The following is a 19,187-nucleotide window of genomic DNA, read 5'->3' as shown; positions in this document are numbered from 1 at the left end:
CTGGCTCTGAATTCCTGAGGGAAGAGGGGAGAGACAAGCTTTTATTGCCCCTTTTGCTTAGCTGGCTAATGTGGGTTTGGCTAGTTACTTTCCTTCAGTACAGAAGGGTCTTTGAAGGCTTCAGGCTATAAGAAGCACCCAGAACCATTACCAGGGGGTGGAGTACTCCCAATGTTGGCAGTGTCTGTGTACACTGGGCTGAACAGAGCCCTAACAGCGACCAGTGCCCAGTGCCCAGGTGGCAGCATCACTGTCCCAGGCTTGCGTGTGTTCTCCAGGAAGGGGGATGGCTGGATGTAGGCCCCTGGGGAGACTTCCGAAGCATAGTTTTGGTCCTGGCACAGTGAGGTGGGTGGCTCTATGTAGTAGCGCCCCCTTACTGTGCATGCCACAGCATTCACGCAGGGGAGAGTGCACATCAGTGCTCTGTCTGTGGGGAGAGCTTCACCCATTCCTCCAATCTGGTGCAACACCAGTGCATCCATAAGGGGGAAAATCCATATTAGTGCTCTGAGTGTGGGAAGAGCTTCCCCCCCTTTATTTGGTCTGGTGCGACACCAGCGCAGTGGGTGGGAAGAGCTTTACCAATTCCTCCCACCTGCGAATCTACACATGGCAGAAGTGCTCTGAGTGTTGAAAGAACTTCACCCATCATTTATCCTGTCCACACACAGGAGAGTGATCACATCAGTGCCCTGAGTGTGGGAAGACCTTCCCTTTTTCATCCCAACTGGCCCAGCACCAATGCATCCACACAGGGGAGAAGACTCATCAGTGCTCTGTGTAGGAAGAGCTTCACTAGTTGCTCCCTCCTGGCCATCCTCCAGTGTATCCACACAGAGGACAGCCACATCAGTCCTCTGTGTGTAGGAAGAGCTTCACCAGTTTGTGCAACCTATCCCAGCACCAACGCATTCACACAGGAGAAAAGTCGCATTAGTGCTCTGACTGAGAAGAGGCTCACCCACTCCTTCAACTTGGCCAGATACCAGTGTATGCACACAGATGAGAAGCCAAATCAGTGGTTTGTGTGTGAGAAGAGCTTCACCCAGTCCTGCCACCTGGCCACACACCAGTAGATCCTCACAGCAAAGAAGTCACATCACTACTCTGAATGTGGGAAGAGATTCACCCAATCCTCCATCCCGGCCACTCCCCAGTGCGTCCACACAGGGGAGAAGGCACATCACTGCTCAGTGTGTGGGAAAGAGATTCAGCCAATCCTCCAGCCTTTACAGGCACCCATGTATCCACGCAGGGGAGACACGACATGAGTCCTCTGTGCATGAGGATAACTTCCACGACTCCTCCTGCCTGGTTAAACACCCGTGAATCTGCACTCCAAAGCATCCATAACTTTGTCAGAAGTGCAAGGAAGGCTTGCGGATGCCGACCTGTTCAGCTCCCACCAGTGGCTGAATTCAGGGAAGCCGCCTCCTGCTGCTGGAGTGTAGAAAAATCGTATGTAGTCTTTGGGCCTTGTCGGGCACCGCAGAACCCAAAGGACCCAGTGGCTGGTGCCCAAGGTATGATATAGGGCAGGGGCTAATAGGAGAGGGGATGAGGCAGAGACAAACCCAGGCACTGGGGAAACCTGTGAGGGGATGATCTTTGTATCAGTCTTGGAGCTTGTGCCTTCCCCATCGTTCTCTAAAAGCAGCCGGCGGGGAGAAGAAGCACCTGCCCAATAGGGTGACCTCCTCAAGACAGCTGGCTCCAAATGTCCCCAGGGCCTGTCTTCGGCCATCTCCTGTGCCCATCGGGTCTGCAAGGAGCTGGTGCTGCCACCTCCTGAGCCCAGTCTGGCCGGTTTTGCTTCTCAGTCTGTACCCCTGGGTGGCTGCTGCCCCCCATGGCCTTTGCAGCACTCTGTAATGCAGTCTGTGGTAGAAAGCCCCAGCACTAGGCATGGTATCCCTGTGGCTGGGCTCTCTGCCCTCTCCAGAGTTGTGAGTCAGGAACCAACCAACCAGTGCCCATAACCCTTTGCAGGGCAGATCTCCCTGTCACTTCCCAGCCCCTTCCCTTGCCAAGGATTTACCGTGCTCCAGGGGCTGTTGCAAACCCTTGGGCACAGGAGTCGGTCACACTCGATGCCTCCCTCCCATGCACTGCTGTGCAGCAAGGACTCTGCCGTTTTGAAGGAGCCTGTGGCCAGGGGACAGTCGAGGGACATGTGGGCAGGGGGAAGTAGGTGCAGCCTGCGGCAGGTCCTGCCTCTCCTGTGGAAGTGTGGGAAGAGTATGGGGACATCCTCTGGGTGAAACGCAGCATGTTGTCACTTGGGGAATGCTCCCTGATCGCTAGTATCCCAATACGCCACGTGTCATGCGGAAGGACTTGTTTTGGATTCTTTTGTACTGGTCTGGATAAAATGCAAGATGCCAGACACAGCATTTCCTGTAAGGTGTGTGGCCACCCAGGTGCACCTGCGTGGCTGCACACACCACACAACTTAGAGCGAACGCTGACCATACACATCCTGGGTGTAATGCCCTGGGATCCTGCTCCAGCCCTGTCAGTGCCACCCCCTCAAACATCTTTGTGTGGGAGCAGAGAGACAGGTCCCTCTAGGGCACTGGGCCCAAGGGCAAGGTAGAAACACAGTGCAAGTGTATGCTAGACCCGCATGTCCCCTTCCTCCACCTTATCCAGGGAAGTTTGCTGCCTCTTTTGTCCAACGCCAAATGCCCTCCAGGTTCTGCATGGATCTCAGCATCACCCTCAAGCTGTGTTTGCAGGGCTGGATCCCCTGTGGGGAGCAACATCTGTAAAGGTTTCTTGAAAGAGGCACCTGAGTTTTGGGGCATGGGGCCAGGGTTGCCAGGTCTCAGGAGAAAAAAAAGTTGCACTGCCTTTAAAAGCAAGACCCAAACAAGCCCAACCCATTTTAAAGATAAGGGAGTGGGCGTGTTTGTCAATCTGTGACTCTCGAAAGATAAAAGCAACTTAAAAAAAATACTCCCAATTCCGCTTGTTTTGTACGTGTGGCCAGTGTACAGTTTTTGCATGATTCACTTGGTCAGTGTGACTGGGCTGCATTTATTGTGTGATTCACCTGTTCATTTTGTAAAAATTATTTTGCACGTGTGGTGAGGCTACATTTATTATGCGATTGACTTGTTCATTGTGTGATCACTGTTTGGCACATGTGGCCAAGCGACAGTTATTGCACATGGTGATTCCTTTGTATGTGTAGCCATGCTACATGAATCACCCGTTCATTGCATGACAGTTACTTTGCACATATGGCCAGTCTACATTAACTTCACGATTCACCCATTCCTTGTGTGATGATTGCTTTGTACATGTGTCCGGGCTACATTTATCGGCAGTTCACCAGTGAGTCGGGTAATCGACCTAATGGGTAGCAGGTGCCTGGAACCTGGGTTTTAGCTCACTTGGTCATCAGGGCATGCAGCGGTCTGGAGCCTGCTGCTTCCAAGGTCCCTTGTGGCGCCTTAGCTTAACTATGGTTTAGCAGGCATAGCTGCAGCCTAGCATGACCAAAATTTCTACGCATGCGTGTGTGTGTGTCCCTGCTTGCTGGGACCAGAGCTGTGAGCATGTGTCCGTGTGCATGGAGGGTCTCACATCCCTGAGTTGTGGGGTGGAAACAAGTGCTGGAGCTTTGGCCCTGTCCCCCTGCACTTAGGGAAGGGTAGGGGGTCTCCCTTGGTGGGGGTGAGTGGTGTTTGACTCACACTCTTCTCTCTCCCCCGGGCCAGGGGGCAGCAGGGGCACCGTGATCCCTGGTCTCTGGTGCTGGGTGTGGTGACCCTTCCCTCCACCACACCTGCCCCCATCCAGTGCCAGTGCCAGGACCAGCTGCCAGGTGAGAGCAGAACCTGGGTGTCCAGGGTCGCTGCCTTCCCCTCCCCAAACACTGGGGGAACCCTGATGTCCTATAGGGTGCCCCCCAGTGTGGGAGGCGGGGAGAATCTTCCCTTCATCCCCACCCCCCCAAGCTTCTAGGGTGTGGGACACCTCTGCTCCTCCCTTACCCTGCTCCACCATGAGGGCCTGACCACTGCACTGTCTCTTTTGAGGGGTCCCCATCTGGCACTGTGTTGTGCCAGGGGGCAGCCACCTGTGTGCCCCTGGACCACCAGCACTGCACAGTGATTGCTGATGTGTGGTATGCAAAGGAGCTGGATGCATATAAGATCAGGCTGTGCATCTTCAGGGGATGTGTGGCGCACAGCTTGGGCATCCTCACCCTCAGGCATGGGATCTTTATGGTGAGGAGCATGGTGCAGCAGGTCCATGGGCACTACGAGATCAGCTGCTCTCCAAATGGCACTCTCCTGCCTTACATTACTCTGGTGCTGCCTGGTAAGGAGTCTCCAGCAGGGGTTGATATGGGGTGAGGGGACAGTGGGGCAGACACGTACCTTGTTTATCCATGCTCCCGCCAAGGGCAGGAGAGAAAAAGGAACATTTCTACCCAGGCAGCCATAAGGGAGCCCATCTTTGATTCCTGCAAATCTGTCCATCCTCAGGGGTGGACGCTCCCTCCTTTCCAGTAGTCTTGCTCTTCCACTAATCAACCCACCCTTTCTTCTACAGTTCTGCTGCCTGTCAGCCATTCCTAGTAATGAATCTCTTCCCGGTCTGGATCTTTATCAGTTAAACCATCCTTTCTTCTGCTGCTGTCAGCCCTGCCTGGTCACATATCTCCTCTTTTGCAGCCCTGCAGACTGTGGCTCTAGCTAAAAACCTGCACTCGGGGGCAGTCCTGCAAACTCAGGGGTGCACCCGACTGACTGCTCAAGAAGGTTTCTGGAGGTGCTGTCAAGATGCTGAGGAAGGCAATATCTTGTGTTTATTCATCTGAATTAGATTGTCATTTAATTGTAATGGCTATGGGACTAACAACACAATAGCTTTGGGGTGTTTGGGCTCTTTTTTTTTTGCCTTGTTTCTTATGTTTTTCTTTAACCCCCCCCCCCCTATAATTTAGCAAATTGTTGCTAGGATTATATATAAAAAATCTAGTACATATTCCACTGGTTATACCATAGCGCCAGGGCCCTGGTGTATTTCCAGAGTGTCTAGTTTCCCTTTAACTGGAGAATATTATGTATTGTTTCCTATGTACTGAGGCACCGCTCCCTCTGCACCCCCCTTTTCTATATCCTACATCTGCCCATGCTCTTAATTTCTCTCCTCTGTTTCGGAGCCCTGCAGACGCTTTTGCGCTCTAACTATAGTTGCATATTAGCTAGGGTCAGGAGGGACCTGAACAGATCATCTGGCCTGACCCCCTGCCACAGGCAGGAATGAATGCTGGGTTCACAAGACCCCAGACAGGTGATCATCCAACCTCCTCTTGAATTTGCCCAAGGTAGGGGCGAGGACCACTTCCCTGGGAAGTTGGTTCCAGATTTTGGCCACCCTACTGTAAAATATTGCCTTCTGATCTCCAAACTAAACCTATTCTCCACCAGCTTATGACCATTGTTCCTCGTCACCCCAGGTGGTGCTGGGGAGAAAAGGGCTCTGCCTATTTGCTGTTGATCCCCCTGATGAGCTTGTAGGCAGCCACCGGGTCCCCCCTCAGCCTCTTCTTGCCGAGGCTGAACAGGTTCAGGTCCCTCAGTCTCTCCTCGTAGGGCCTGTCCTGCTGCCCTCTCACCAAGCGGGTGGCCCTCCTCCCCCTGACCCTGAGCAGCATGTGGATTGCAGGGTGGGCGCTGCCCCCCATATCTGCTCCAGCGGTGTGGCCTGTGCCACCACCACTGCTCTCAGCACCAGAGCTGGGGCTGGGGCTGCAGCTGGCACCCTTGCCAGTCCTGGAGACTCCCAGCAACCTCCGTAGGTGGTTTTCTTGCTGCTTTCCAGCTAACTACCTGTTATGGATTTTTTTCCCCATTTTTACTGCCGGGGGTAGATGCTCTCAATGATACAAGGTTGGGTTGGGGAAACTCTTTTGGGACACTTCCCTGTGTACAAATTGCAGCTGAGAAGGTGACAAGAAAGAAGACACTCAAGTGATTTCTCTTCCTCTCTCTCCCTGCCCCACAAGGAGTGAGGGTATTCAGTTTAGGTTTGGGTATTTTTCCCTTTCTTTCTCTTCCCCTCCCTGACTTTCAGCAGCCCGCACTCGGGGTCCCTCTGGTCCGTGTTCATGTAAGAGCTTGCTCATGTCCTGAGCCGCAGCGCGTGGCTGGGGTCAATGCTGGGGGAAGCCCACATCTCCCCGCGTGCGATCTCCCAGGCAGGGTGTCTGTATAACAAGAGACATGCTGGCATCACTCCTCCTGGAGCAGGGGGCTGGTTTCAAGCTCGTTAGTAGATGGAAGAAACCTGCCGTCATGTTGCTGGCGAATGTGTCGGTGTGTTTAGAGGACACTTCACTCTTGTAACGATTGGGGTGAGGCAGCTGCAAAAGGCCTGAGTTTTTCCTAAGCCAGAAATGTCTGCCTGCTCTAATACACTGCAGCTTGTCTTGAAATATGAGGCCTTTGGTGTGTGTGTGCTGCGCTTAGCCATCGCAGGCCAGCTTCTGCTCGGGCTGAGTTCATCTGCGTCACTCCTAATTCAAGCTGGTCCAAGTGGTGGGCAGGACGTAGCCCGTTGTGCGCAGCCCAGCAATGGGTATAAACAGCTCAGCGTAAGAACACATCCTCGTATTACTAGCCATCTCCCACCACACCCGCTGTCATTCTTGACGGGTAATTTGCTGGTATATCCACATACCTTACATTGCACTGTGGTGGAAAATTCAGCTGTCCTTGCAGATCTGCTCTCTCTGGGGTGGGACGCTGCCGTGAGTATTTCCCAGCAAATCTTCAGGCTGAGACTAAACCAGTCACTGGGGCTTAACCAGGTGCTAATGAGCAGTACCTGGCCAGTCTACCAGGACTGCCTCCTTCAATCAACCCCAGTATTGGGGAGTAGTGACTCCAAAGAGCCCCCTGGGGGGCTGCTGGGGATCTCGGGGGCTGGCAGGGTGTGGAGCTGGGTTGGGAGCTGGGGGGCAGGTCAGGGAGATCAGGGGCCAAGATGCCTGGGTTGTCTGGGCAGGGAGTGGGGGCTGTGGGATGAGAGCAGGGGGCTGGGAGTCCAGATGTCTGGGAGGTGGAGGGAGGGTTTGGGGGTGCTCTGGCCATGGCTGGATTGGGTCGGGGTCCCCTGCCTGCAGCTTCGAGTATCTCAGTGAAAATCTGACTCCTCCTTGCCTGAGGTATCGGGTAAAGCTGTCACAAACTGAAGTGTCTTTTGTCACTTGTGTCTGGGAGGTCCCTGCCTGTGGCTGCTTTCAGACTGGGAGGGGGCAAAGGGAGCAGAGGGAGTTCAGTCTGGGGGTTTTCAGCCCCCCTGGAGGGCGGGGGGCTCCAGGTCACCCACCCCACCTTCCAGCACCAGCCGGGAGTACCCACGAAGGAGCTTCCTCTGCTGCGTTTCCCTGCTCTGGGGCTGCAAACAGCAGCACTGGGTGGTAGCCCGGCAGGTGTGTGTGGTTGCTGCCAAGTCCTGGGAGGAGAAAAAGCAGCACTGCCTTTAAAATCAAGCCCAAAACAAGTCCAACCACCTGCAAGGAGCGGGGAGTGGGGGTGCTTATCAACCCGCCACTCTCAACAAAGTAAGCAAGCCCAATTGTGCTTATTATAAGTGGACTTGGCAGCTCTGGCAGAGCCGGTCACTGCTATGGGAGCCTAACCCTAACCCCACCAGGGAGCGGGGTTTGGAGGTCAGGCGATGGGACAGCCACATGCCTGCCCGAGCTGTCATGGGAGAGGGGCATGGATATCCTGGCACCGCTCCGCAATGCCAGAGAGGCAGTTAGTCCTGGTCAGTAATTTCTATCCTGGCAGCTCTGTAGTGCCAGAGAGGCATGCTGCATGGCAATGCGGGGGGACCACGTGTTTGTTATTTCCCTGCGGAGATCTGGGCTGTGAGCGGGGACACCCACACCCCCACTAGCAACTTCTCATCTGCTCCCCTAAGCCGTGATGTGGGGGGCACTAGGAGCCCCCAGATGCCTTGGGGTAAGTGCATCCATCACCCAGGGGGGCTGCCAGACCCCGCTCGGACTAGAGTCACGGACCCTGTGTCACCCCACAGGGCCCTGAGCACTGGTGCCCCCCCACTCCCGATCTGCAACCCCCTGCCCCCAGCCCTGCCAGTGCCCCTCACCCCTAACCTGCAGCCCACGGACCTTCATCACCCCCAGTGCCCCTCTTGACACGCAGCTCCCAGCCCCACTCCTCCCCCCATGCCCCTCACTCCTGACTTCCCCCCCAACAGCCCTGCTGGTGCCCCTCATTCCCCACCACCACCACCCTGGCCTCCCCGCCCCCCACACCATCTGGACCGTGCTGACCCTCCTTCCCCCACACCTGGCCAGCAGCGACCCCCTGTTCCCTTGTCTCCCTTGTGGCCTCAGCCCACGCTGATCTAGGACGTGCACCTGCTGGGATGAAAGAAGGTGTGCGACTGCACTCAGCTGGGCCCGCACAATGGGGTTGTGGGGGAGGTATTTGATTTGACGCACCTGCACATGTACAGAACCCAGGTATCCTGGACGCACAACACATGCACACAACCCAGGTATCTTCACAGGGAGCCTATGGGTGGGGCATGTATTCATCTTTTCACACACATACACCTATTTAGTGGAGTCCTTTCCTAACACACTGATGCAGGTACTTCTATTTAAAGTTCATGTTGTTCTCTCAGTTTTGAATGGTTGAGTAATCTAAAGGCTGTCATTCTCACTGAACGAGTCGTGATGTTTCTTTTTGGAGAAGCCTTGAGATTTTTAGCACATCTCATGGATGCCTTTCTTGAAGCTCTCGCTCTTCGTTGAGTGATCAGTGGTGTCAGGAGCGTCAGGGCAGTTGGCGTGTTTGTCCGTGAAGAACTGCTGAAGATGATGTCTTTTAGCAGGGTTTCTCCAGCACTTGCCATTGAACCCCTTCTTTGGTAGCTTCTTTTGCTGACATCAGTTTGTGGCCGTGCGGACGGGCATGGTGGAGCATATCGAATGCGGATCCATCCAGCAGCCTTTTGTACTGCTCGTCCTCTCCTCCTCTTCTCGTGTCCTGCCTGAGACAGTCGAGGACAGGGATTCAGCAGCACTGCAGATTGTCAGGATCTGACCGGGCCGCGACGTGAGCACTTCTGCTACGGCCGTTGTAGCTGTTGGGGTCCTGCACTGCGCTGGTTATACCTGTGCTGAGGTGGACTTTGCAATGCACTAGGATACAGTCAGTTAGGAGCCAGGGTTTTGAGCAGGGGTCTTGCACAATGGCTTCCATTTATTGCTTAGTGATTTATTTGTATGAAGTACAGCATCCGAATAACAGAACAAGCTCTAAGCATCCTATCAGCAACGGCACTGAGGGGTAAGGCGAGAGTGACCGTATCAGGTATGATACCTATGGCGAGGCATCGTCAGCAGCCTAGTGCAGGTCTTCAGTGCAATCATTTCAAAGATAACTAGGACAGGACAGTCCTCGGTGATATGTGCTACAGTCTGGATTTCGCCACACTCCCACTTGGGCGCTTTAATACAATTCCAGTACCGAAGTAGGTAGTTGTCCACTCTGAACCTTGTTCAACATAGTCAAACTCTGCCTTAGGAAAAGAAAACCAGGAAGTTTAGGCGTGGGGTCCAGGATAATGTAGCCTCTGTATCTCGAACTTGAGGAGGAGGGATATGAGATAGAAGAGACAGCCAAGGAGCATGAGTGTATCTGCAAGTTCCTGTCATATGTTTCACTGTGTCATTCAGTTGCTTTGGGATGAGTAGATCATTTTCTGCACGCTTGTTCAGGAAAAGAAATCCATGCAGCTCTGGACACAAGTGCTGGCCTTCAGGCCAGTCGGTCGCTGTTAGTGCTGTGCACCAGGGTGCGGATAATCCAGGTTGCAGACCTCAGTACTTGACCTGGGCGAACTCAGACAGGTGACATGACACAGGCTGTTCAAGGTGCCTTTTCTAGTGTCCCCTGCACACAGATGAGCTGAGCTGATCCGAAATAGGCCTGCTCAGTCATGTGTCTGTGTGCATGGACGGTCCCTGAGCTGTGAGGTGGGAACAGGTGCTGGGGATTTGGCCCTGTACCCCTGCAGTTAGGGGAGGGTAGGGGGTCTCTTGGTGGGGATTGAGGGGTGCGGCCCAAATGCCTGGGTTCTGTCTGTGCGTGTATTATGGGTTTCTGTCAGAGGGGCATAGTATACAGATGAATGCCTCGATGTCCCATGTCTTATGGGTCCGCCGTTATGAGCTGGAGCCTCTTTGCCCTGAACAATTAACCAATGATCACAGCCCAGTTCTCTCCTGCCACGTCTTGATGGAACTTATAACTTGGGAGATGTTGCTCTGTTGAAGGTTAATCATTAGGGCATCCGGCTTGCTCCTACTGGGGCTCCAACCTCCCCTTATACCCCAGCTGAATACCAACCAGTTGTTTATATGCAATTGATAGTTGCTGCCTATGTCAAATTAATTTTCTCCTCCTCAAAATAGTTTCTGTATCCTGTTCTCCTCCAGGTTACCTCCAGCTCACCAGGCCTGTCACAGTTTCTGCAGGAAAGCAATCTGCCTCACTGGAGATAAGGTGAAGCGTCACCTTGAGTGACCAGCATCAAGTAAGTATTTACCTTTTGGGAATTCACAGTTTTATATATTTTTCCCTATATATTTTCTTTCCCCCTGCCTGCTTTCTGCTTGGGGTCTCATGATTTACCTGTCACATTCCCCAGGGTTTTAATTAAAAAAAATCTCACAGTCAATCAGCATAGTCCGTGCCACTACTTATAGTCAGTTAGGTACTTAAGGTCTGATTCCCTTCTTCCTATGCAAGGCAAGACCAGCCTTTTCCCACTGTCTTAGTCCTTTTTTTTTTTTAATTAAATAAACCCAAAGTCCCAAAAGGAAGAAAACAAATAAAGAACTTTCCTCCCTGTCTGGTGCCCTGCGATTAATTCTTTGTTTCCGGGTTCCAGGCTCTCGGGGTGCCCTGCTCTGTCAACCCCTCTGAGGTATCCAAGCTCCTCTGAGCTCCAAGATCAGTATCCGACCTTTGCCCCATTCCCAGGGTGAATCTGCCAAGCTTTAGGGAAAAGTTTTCACACTCTCCTTCTCCCTTTCCTCAGACAAGCGTCCTGCCTGGGTAGATTCCTCCCCAGAAATAGGGAGGTGACTGTGTGGGTCACCAATATGAATAATGCGGTGGCTAGAAAGACATCGTTTCAGTTGCAATGGCGGTCTTGACGTCGCGGTTACTTCTGCCCGCGCCAGTAAGTTTTATGCCACCGGGCGAGCCACTCTGTCAGTTCCTTCTGGAAAGGACAGCCCGCATGGCCCTATCAGAGGTGTCTGTCTGAAGAATAAAAGGCTGTTTAAAATAGGTTGCTTTAACACGGCCTCTTGTCATAAAGCTGATTTAGTCCTTTCGAGGGCCTGCATACACGTGTCATCCCGCCTTAGTAGGCCTTTATCTTTACCCGGTAGTAGATCCATCAAGGGTGCTGTTATCTCTGCAAACCGAGGGATAAAATGGCGGTAATATCCCGTGAGGCCTAGAAAAGCCCTCTATTGTTTATGAGTTCAGGGAGGAAAATAACGATGTAAAGCCTTCACCTTGTCAGCTAAAGGGCGAATATGCCCTTGCCCCACCAAGAATCCAAATGTCAGCCTTCCCTGGTACACATTGTTTTGGATTGACAGGGAAGCCGGCATGTCACGACTTCTACAAGACCACTTGGAAGGCCTCCAGGTGGTGATCCCAGCAATTCAAGTATATAATAATGTGATCTAGATAGACTGCAGCATACTTTTGGTGCAGCACCAACACCCAGTGGATCAGTCGTTGCAAAGTTGCTGCTGTTCCATGCAACCCAAACGGTGTACTCCTGAATTCATATAAGCCCCAGGAAATCCCAAAGGCAGTTTTGGCCTTGTCTTCTTCTCTCAAAGGAACCCGCCAATAGCCTTGGCTAAGTCTGAAGTCGAAATAAACCTAGCTTGACCCACTCTCTCTAGCAACTCACTAACCTGAGGCATAGGGAAGGCATTGAAGTGGAATATTTCGTTAAATTTTCTAAAATCTACACATAATCTTAACAATCCATCAGGTTTAGGTACCGCCACAATGGGGCTATGCCATGGGCTCCAAGCCTCCTGGCTTATACCTTGCTCTAACATTGTAGCAACCTCTGCCTGTATGATGTGACATCTATGGTAGGGAATCCTCCTCCGTTTTTTCACATTACCTCTCTTTCTGGTGTTATAATACTGTGAACTATGACCCTGGCACAACCTGGTATTTCATTGAAAATATCTTGGAATTTACCAGACGTTTTAGCTGACACTGTTGTTGCTCATTCATAAAGGACCCCAAGGGAACGTCTGTCAAGGTTATTGTCGCAGGGCACCTCGGTGCCCCTGCTCCTAGAAAGGAGGAACTGCCAGGGAGCGAGTGAGCGCGCCCTGGCCTGACATAACGAGCCCAGCTGAGGCTTGCTCAGGTAACGAGCGCAGCTGCGGGTTGCCGGAGCAACCAAGCGGAGCCGGCGGCCTGTAGGGGGCGGGGCCTGGCCCTTATAAAGCTCAGGGCTGAGGCCAGGCTGGCAGTTCTCTGCCAGCAGCCTGGGAGGCAGGAGCTCTCTCGGCCGAGATATGGGAAGGAGCATGACTCGCAAGTACAGCTCGTGATAGCCCTGAGAGGATGGGCACTATGGTTTAGCCAGGGGGCTTTAGGTTTGTGTTATAGCCAGGAGGCTCTAGTTTATGTTTGGCTCTGTATGTTACACGTGGAGGCTGTAGGGGTTGGAGAAGGCCTCAATCACAGGGACCCCAGAGTGTGGGCTGCCCTAGCGCCAAGAGGGCGCATTATTTTCATAGCGCCAGGGAAGGCGCAGCTTGCACGCCAGTGCGTGAGCAGCTGGCGGCGAGAAGCGCGGCCAGTGGGTCGCGGGCGCAACCCGGAGGTTGCGGACGGGGACCGAGACCCCGGATTGCGTGTGGGGGAACATAGACCCCGGCCCTAGGAAAGGGGTGGTATTATTGAGTAGCCCAGAGTGGGCACGGCGAGCCCCAAAGAGGGGGAGCACCATACTGAGCAGCCCTAGAGAGAGGGGCAATTACTGAGAAGCCCGAGACAGGCATAGCGAGCCCGGCCGCAGGCTAGTGCGGCAACACCCCTCAGACTGAGGCAGGGCGCTGCGGTTGCCCCGAGAAGACAGGCAGTAGCAGCGCGGTGAGCCAGGGTCAGAGAGGGTGCCCGTGCGGTTGGCCCGTAGGACCGGAGGCCCGCTAGAGAGTCCCTGAGCGGGACCACACCGGCAGGGGACGCCCAGAGTGGGCCAGACGAGAGTCCCAGCAAGAGGCTGGGCACGAGAGAGGGAGCCCAGAGTGGGCCACAGCAAAGAGGAGGCCCGAGAAGCGGGCGTACAGACCGGACAACGTCCATTACATCTGCGAGGCTTGGGGCGTGGTATTAGGGGCTGGTAGGAGCCACGCATAGCCCACAAGGCTAGGGTGTCTGGGGAACACCCACCATATCGGGAGACCCCCAGGGGGTCCGGAAGAACCACGGGGACAGAGGTCCTGAGTAGCCGTGCCCAGGGAAAACACAAGGCAGCCTCCCATCGTTATATTTACCATCAAAGACATGGCGGGCGAGAATTAGAGGGTGCCTTGGGCCGGCCTGTACACGGAGCGAGGGGCCTTAAGGAGATCACGGCCCTCCGTGAGGACCCCGCCGTGACAGTTATTTTCCTGCCTTTGGTAACAACCATGTCCCATCCCAAATCGTCTTTCTCAGGGTTAGTAACCCCTCCTGTTCCTGCCATATTTTAAGCAAATGAATACGATATATTTGCTTTTCCTTCTTATGTCCAGAGTGAGAAACTTCGTAATCCACAGGCCCAACGTTTCTAACTATTTCAAACAGACCCTGCCAACAGGTAAGAAATGTATTCATAGTGCTAGGGAGTAAAACTAGTACCTTTTGCCCTGCTTGTAACGCTCTCCTTTGAGCCCCTTTGTCATATCGACGTGTCTGGTCTTCCTGAGCCTGCTGCAAATGCTCACATGACACCTCACTCACTGCCTGTAAACCATGTCTAAGATCTCGCACGTACTCAGTAGTGTCCGTGCCTTCTGATGTCCCCTCCTCCCAACTTTCCTGTACTAGATCAAGCAAACGCCTCAGATGGTGTCTGAACACCATTTTGAATGGGGCAAAACCCAGCGAGGACTGGGGAGCTTCCCTAATTGAAAATACCAATGGTGGCACCAATAGCTCCCACTTGCAGGGTTCCTCTTCTACACAACGACGCAACATATTTTTGAGGTACCATTAAATCACTCTACCACCCCATTCATTTGGAGGTGATATACTGTTGTACACAGGTGTCAGATTTTAAGCACTCGACAGACTCTGTAAGACACTAGATGTAAAATTTGAAGCCTGATCAGTAATTATTTCTTTGAGAATTTCTACCCACGTTATCCATTTAAGAAGTTCCTCTGCTACACGAGGACCTGTGAGCAACCACATGGGAACTGTTGGGGAAAATGGGTGGCATAATCTATTATAACCAGCAGGAATTGGTACCCAGACAAACTTTTTGGGAAAGGGCCCACTACATTCAAGGCAATTTGGGAAAAAGGGACATCAGTCACAGGAGAGTGCAAAGGGGACTACGTGGTTTCCTCAGGCTTGCATGTTGGCAATCAGGGCAGGCTTGGCAAAAATTTTCAATCTGTTCATACATTTTGGGCCAAAACCAGCATTTTGCCAGTTGAGCTTCAGTTTGTCTCCGGCCCAAAGGCCCTCCCCAAGGACTCTCCTGCACCAACCTTAGCAAGGGGATTCTGCATGGGTAAGGTATCAACAGCTGGGATACCTCTTGTCCTTGTGTACCTGTCTTAACCCTATATAATAAACCCCTTCTAATCTTGTACCTGTGCAAACATTTAGAAAGTTTGGGTTCAGTTACCTTGTCTTCACGTTTAGCCAGCTCGGTCTCAATTATTGCATAAAAATCTCATCTGTCTCCCTGAGCCTCCCAAAAGTGTAGGCTGCTAGATAAACTGTCCAAATGAAACCCCTCTAGAGTGTCTGTGTCCTCTTCTTCCCCAATTAGGCCCATCTCAGCTTTTTTTCTGGCCCTGACAGTGTCTAATACATATTAGATCTCTTTCCAATCATGGCTCATAGCATCATGGGATACGGTAAATCTCTAGCAAGTTCTACTGGCATTTCCTTCAAGACATTTAAGAGAGTCACATGGCAGATGCTCCAGGGATAGCGAGTCACCTGGCCATGCATACAAGTCATCTTAAGTGGGGTTGCCCTACACATGTATAGGGTTGGTGCCAGTCTAGCTTGTATGAAGGTTTGAGCACAACCGGTGCCTATAGCTCTAAGCCTCCTTCCCTCCACCTCGGCCATGCTGGTGGGTTTCTGCACGGGATCATCTTCCCCTATTCTCCCAAGGCTACAGCCCATGGTTCAATGATGTCCAATTCTTTTCATCCTGTCTTAGCTCCAGCACTCTCAAACTGCAGCCCCTGCAGCTGGGGTGCGGGATATGCCACATTAGTACAATCCCTGGACATATACCCTGTTCTCCCACACCGGAAACAAACGTTTGAACTGCTGGCAGATCTTTGGCATTCTCGAGTCTCTTTGCCTCCTGCTTTTGCATTCTCTTGTGGTTTGGGACAAGGGGTCCCTTTTATATTCCTCTCCTCAAGCCTTCTCCATGTGCACTGGCAAAGTTCACCGCCAGTTGTAAGGCCTCAGCTGAGGATTTTGGCAGATGGTATATCAGACCCATCATTGAATATCCTCATCTAGATCTAGCAAAAACTGCTTGAGCAGAATTTGGAAACAAACTTTGGCCTTTGAACTTTCAATGGGTTTCAACCGTTTTGTCATTAAATCTGCCAGTCTCTTCAGCAAAGTTCTCGGGGCCTTCTCTTCCCTTTTCTTTGCCCTGAAGGACTGCCTTTACATTTCTGGATTTATATCTAAACAATACAAGAGGTTCCCATTTTACTTGATCCTAATCCAACACATCGTCCCGTATCATAGCCCTATAGGCGGCTTGAGCTCAGCCTATCAAGAGGACCCCCAACTGCACCACTTTATCCAATCCTGCTGAAAGAGCAGCTCTTTCAAAACTCTCTAAAAAAGCTTCAGGACCATCTTGTATGGTCATTTTTGGTGCTTTCAACTCCACTGAATTTCTCTGGGTCCACACTTGTTGTATCCAGCTTTCCTCCAAAGCTAACTAGTGAGCGTTTCGTGTTGTTGCTGCTGTAGTACTTGCTCCGTTAGATGCAATGTTTGCTGCACCGCTTCTGCTCCGGTCGTCGTAGGAGCTGAGAATTCCACGTTTTCGACGTGGGGTGCCACCAGCTGCGATGATTTGCTTAGACTCCTGGGCAGTGCCCTGAGCTCACGGCCCCCCCAGTCCCCTGTGCCTTGCCCATTGGGCCCCCCAGCCTGCTCCCGCCTCACCGCAGCCGTCTCCTTTCACTTTGAGCCCCAGCCCATCCTGAAGGGGACCCCAGATATCAGCCACACAAAGACCCCCGCCCCCCCCGACAATGGCTGGGCCCCAGAGCCCAGCTTTTCATCCCCTGAGACCTGGAACCCCTCCCTGGGAAGATCAGAAGTGACTGGACATGGGCGGGGGGACAATATTTCTCCCCTGTGAAGACTGGAGTGACTTGAATAAAGTTTCTGTGCAGCAGCCAGGCCGTGTCATGGACTGTTTCCCACCAGGCTTCTGTGTGGATGCGGCTGCTTCTGGGATGCGGGGCACATTTTGGAGGCAGAGGAAGGTTGTGTTATACCAGAACCCCAGTCAAGATGCAGCTGCTTCTGGTGTGGGACATCTTGTGTGGAGCGCCACGTTTGAGGAAGGGAAAACCCAGCCGCTCTCAAGGGGTGAAGACAGTGCAACATCTGCTTGAAAGAAAAAAGCAGTGCTATAAGTGTAATGCCTGCCAGGGACCCAGAAGGTGCACCTTGGCCTGCTCTTCTGCCGCACTGCAGAGTAACATGGCTATTGGTGTCTCTCTCCGGGGATGTGAGGGAGGGCTCTGGTGTACTCCTGAGCCTGGAAACGCCAGTTGGCAGATGGGTGCTGGCCACATACTCTATTTATGGCGCAACGGGAGCCAGCTACATCTATTGCACTTATTTTGAGTAACAACTTCACGACTTAGTACTTCTTTTATGGTGCTGGGGATGAGTTACTGCTTAAGGTGTGATTAATTGTGCCTTAAATGTAATGTCTGTGAGGAGCCTAGAAGGTGCAATTCTTGGAGGGGCTGGGTTGGGCATCCCATCTAGGGGACAGAAGCTGGGAGTCCCTGCGGAAGCTGGAGATTGGGTAGCAGCAGGGGAGCAGTGGTCAGGATGCACACGCACAGCAGGTGTCTGAAACTTGAACATGTGTACATGACCCAGGCATCTGAGACAGACACATGCATGCACGTGTGCACACAACTCAGGTGTGTGAGACTGCACGTGCACAGAACACAAGCGTCCAGCATGGACTCACACGTGCACGTGCACCCCAGGCATCTGGGACAGATGGACACACACACACACAACCCAGGTGCCTGGGGGACATGTGTGCATGTGCGCACACACACTGCACAGGGGTCCATGCACACAACTTGCACACAGAACCCATGATGCACACATACATGGTACCCAGGTGTCTGAGATGGACTGACAAACACATGCACACATGTGCCTCCAGGACAGACACATGAACACACATGTACACGCAACCCCAGTATGTGGGAGCAGCCTGTCTCCAGCTGAGCGCAAAGGGAAAGCTGCTGTGGTGGCTGGAAGCTGGCTCCATGGATGGGAGGCTGGAAACTGCTGTCGCTTCACACATTAGCAAGCCTCTGTCTGGAAACTTGGGCGAGGTGGGGCCTGGCCACTGCAGTCATAGGGGCCAGGGACAACCAGCTGTGAGGTTATGGGAGCAGAAAGCAGAGCAGTAGATGGGGCAGGGGTAGAAGTCAGTGAGGCCCTGGCCTGCCTGGCACTGCTCTGGGCTGGGCAGTGAAGCACTCAGGTGTGTGGGCGGGGGGGGGGGGGGCAGGTATTGGCTGTGTCTTCCCCAGGCTGGCAGCTCCCAGCAGGGGAGTGTTGGGAGTGGCTGGTGCAGGCACCTGGTGACCCCCTCCCAGCCCCAGCTGGGCTGCATAGATGGTCGCCAGGCAGGGGGCAAAAAAGGGGAGCCAGGAGGTATCATGGGAGGGAGCCATGGGATCAAGGTGGGGGGCAGCTTGTGGGGTCCATATAAAAGAGTGTGTTTGGGGTGGGCTGTTTATACTTGCCAAGTTTAAAGAGCACGGGACGGTCGCATGCCAAGGGGGAGTCAGCTGTGGTGTGTGTATATGTAACATGTGCTAACATAGGACGTGGGGGTGGGAATCTATGCACATAAGTGTGCGTATCTAGGTGTCGGGCCATGCGTAGGGGGGGGTGTGTGTGTATGTGAGACCAGAACACCTGGGTTCTATGTCCGTGCCTCCCTCCTCTTGGCAGGCCGAGGCCTGTGGTGCAAGGAGCCCTGCGTGTCCCAAGGATCCTCCGAGCTCTGTGGCCTGGCGCCTGGTGCTCATGGCGGGGTCCCAGTGGCCGAGGGGCAGCTGTCAGTGACTCGCGTTGGGGCTGCACCCGGTGGAGGTTTCCTTTTGTCTGCAGCTCCCCTACCTACTGGGCCTGGGGCTCCCCACTAGCCAAGGGCTCCCACAGCAGGAAACCGAGCAGTCCCCCAGGTGGATCCTGGAGGAGTGGGGGGTGCAAGTCCTGGGCACCTGGGTCCTGTGTATGCAGTTGTGCATGTGTGTATATGCAGATATATCTCTGTCTGTGTATGTATACATGTGGGAATGAATATATATGCATACATATGTGTGGGCATGTATACATGTGTATATATGTGCATATGTGTATAGCACACATAGGCATATGCGTATGCCTATGTGTGCGCCATGCATGTCTGCCTGTGTGCATGAGCACATGTGTGTGCATGCCCATTTGTGTGTACATGCAGGTGCACACACGTATGTGTGAGCATGTGTGCACATGCGCACGTGTGTAGACTTGCAGGTGCGTGTGCTGGTACGGGCGCATGCTGGTGGGTGGGTAGGTGTGCATGTATGCATGTATGGGTGCATGTGC

The sequence above is a fragment of the Alligator mississippiensis genome, chromosome 11 (genome assembly GCF_030867095.1).
Source record: "Alligator mississippiensis isolate rAllMis1 chromosome 11, rAllMis1, whole genome shotgun sequence".
Taxonomy (NCBI): Eukaryota; Metazoa; Chordata; order Crocodylia; family Alligatoridae; genus Alligator; species Alligator mississippiensis.
The sequence above is the reverse complement of the archived record's forward strand: the minus strand, read 5'-3'. Positions refer to the sequence as shown.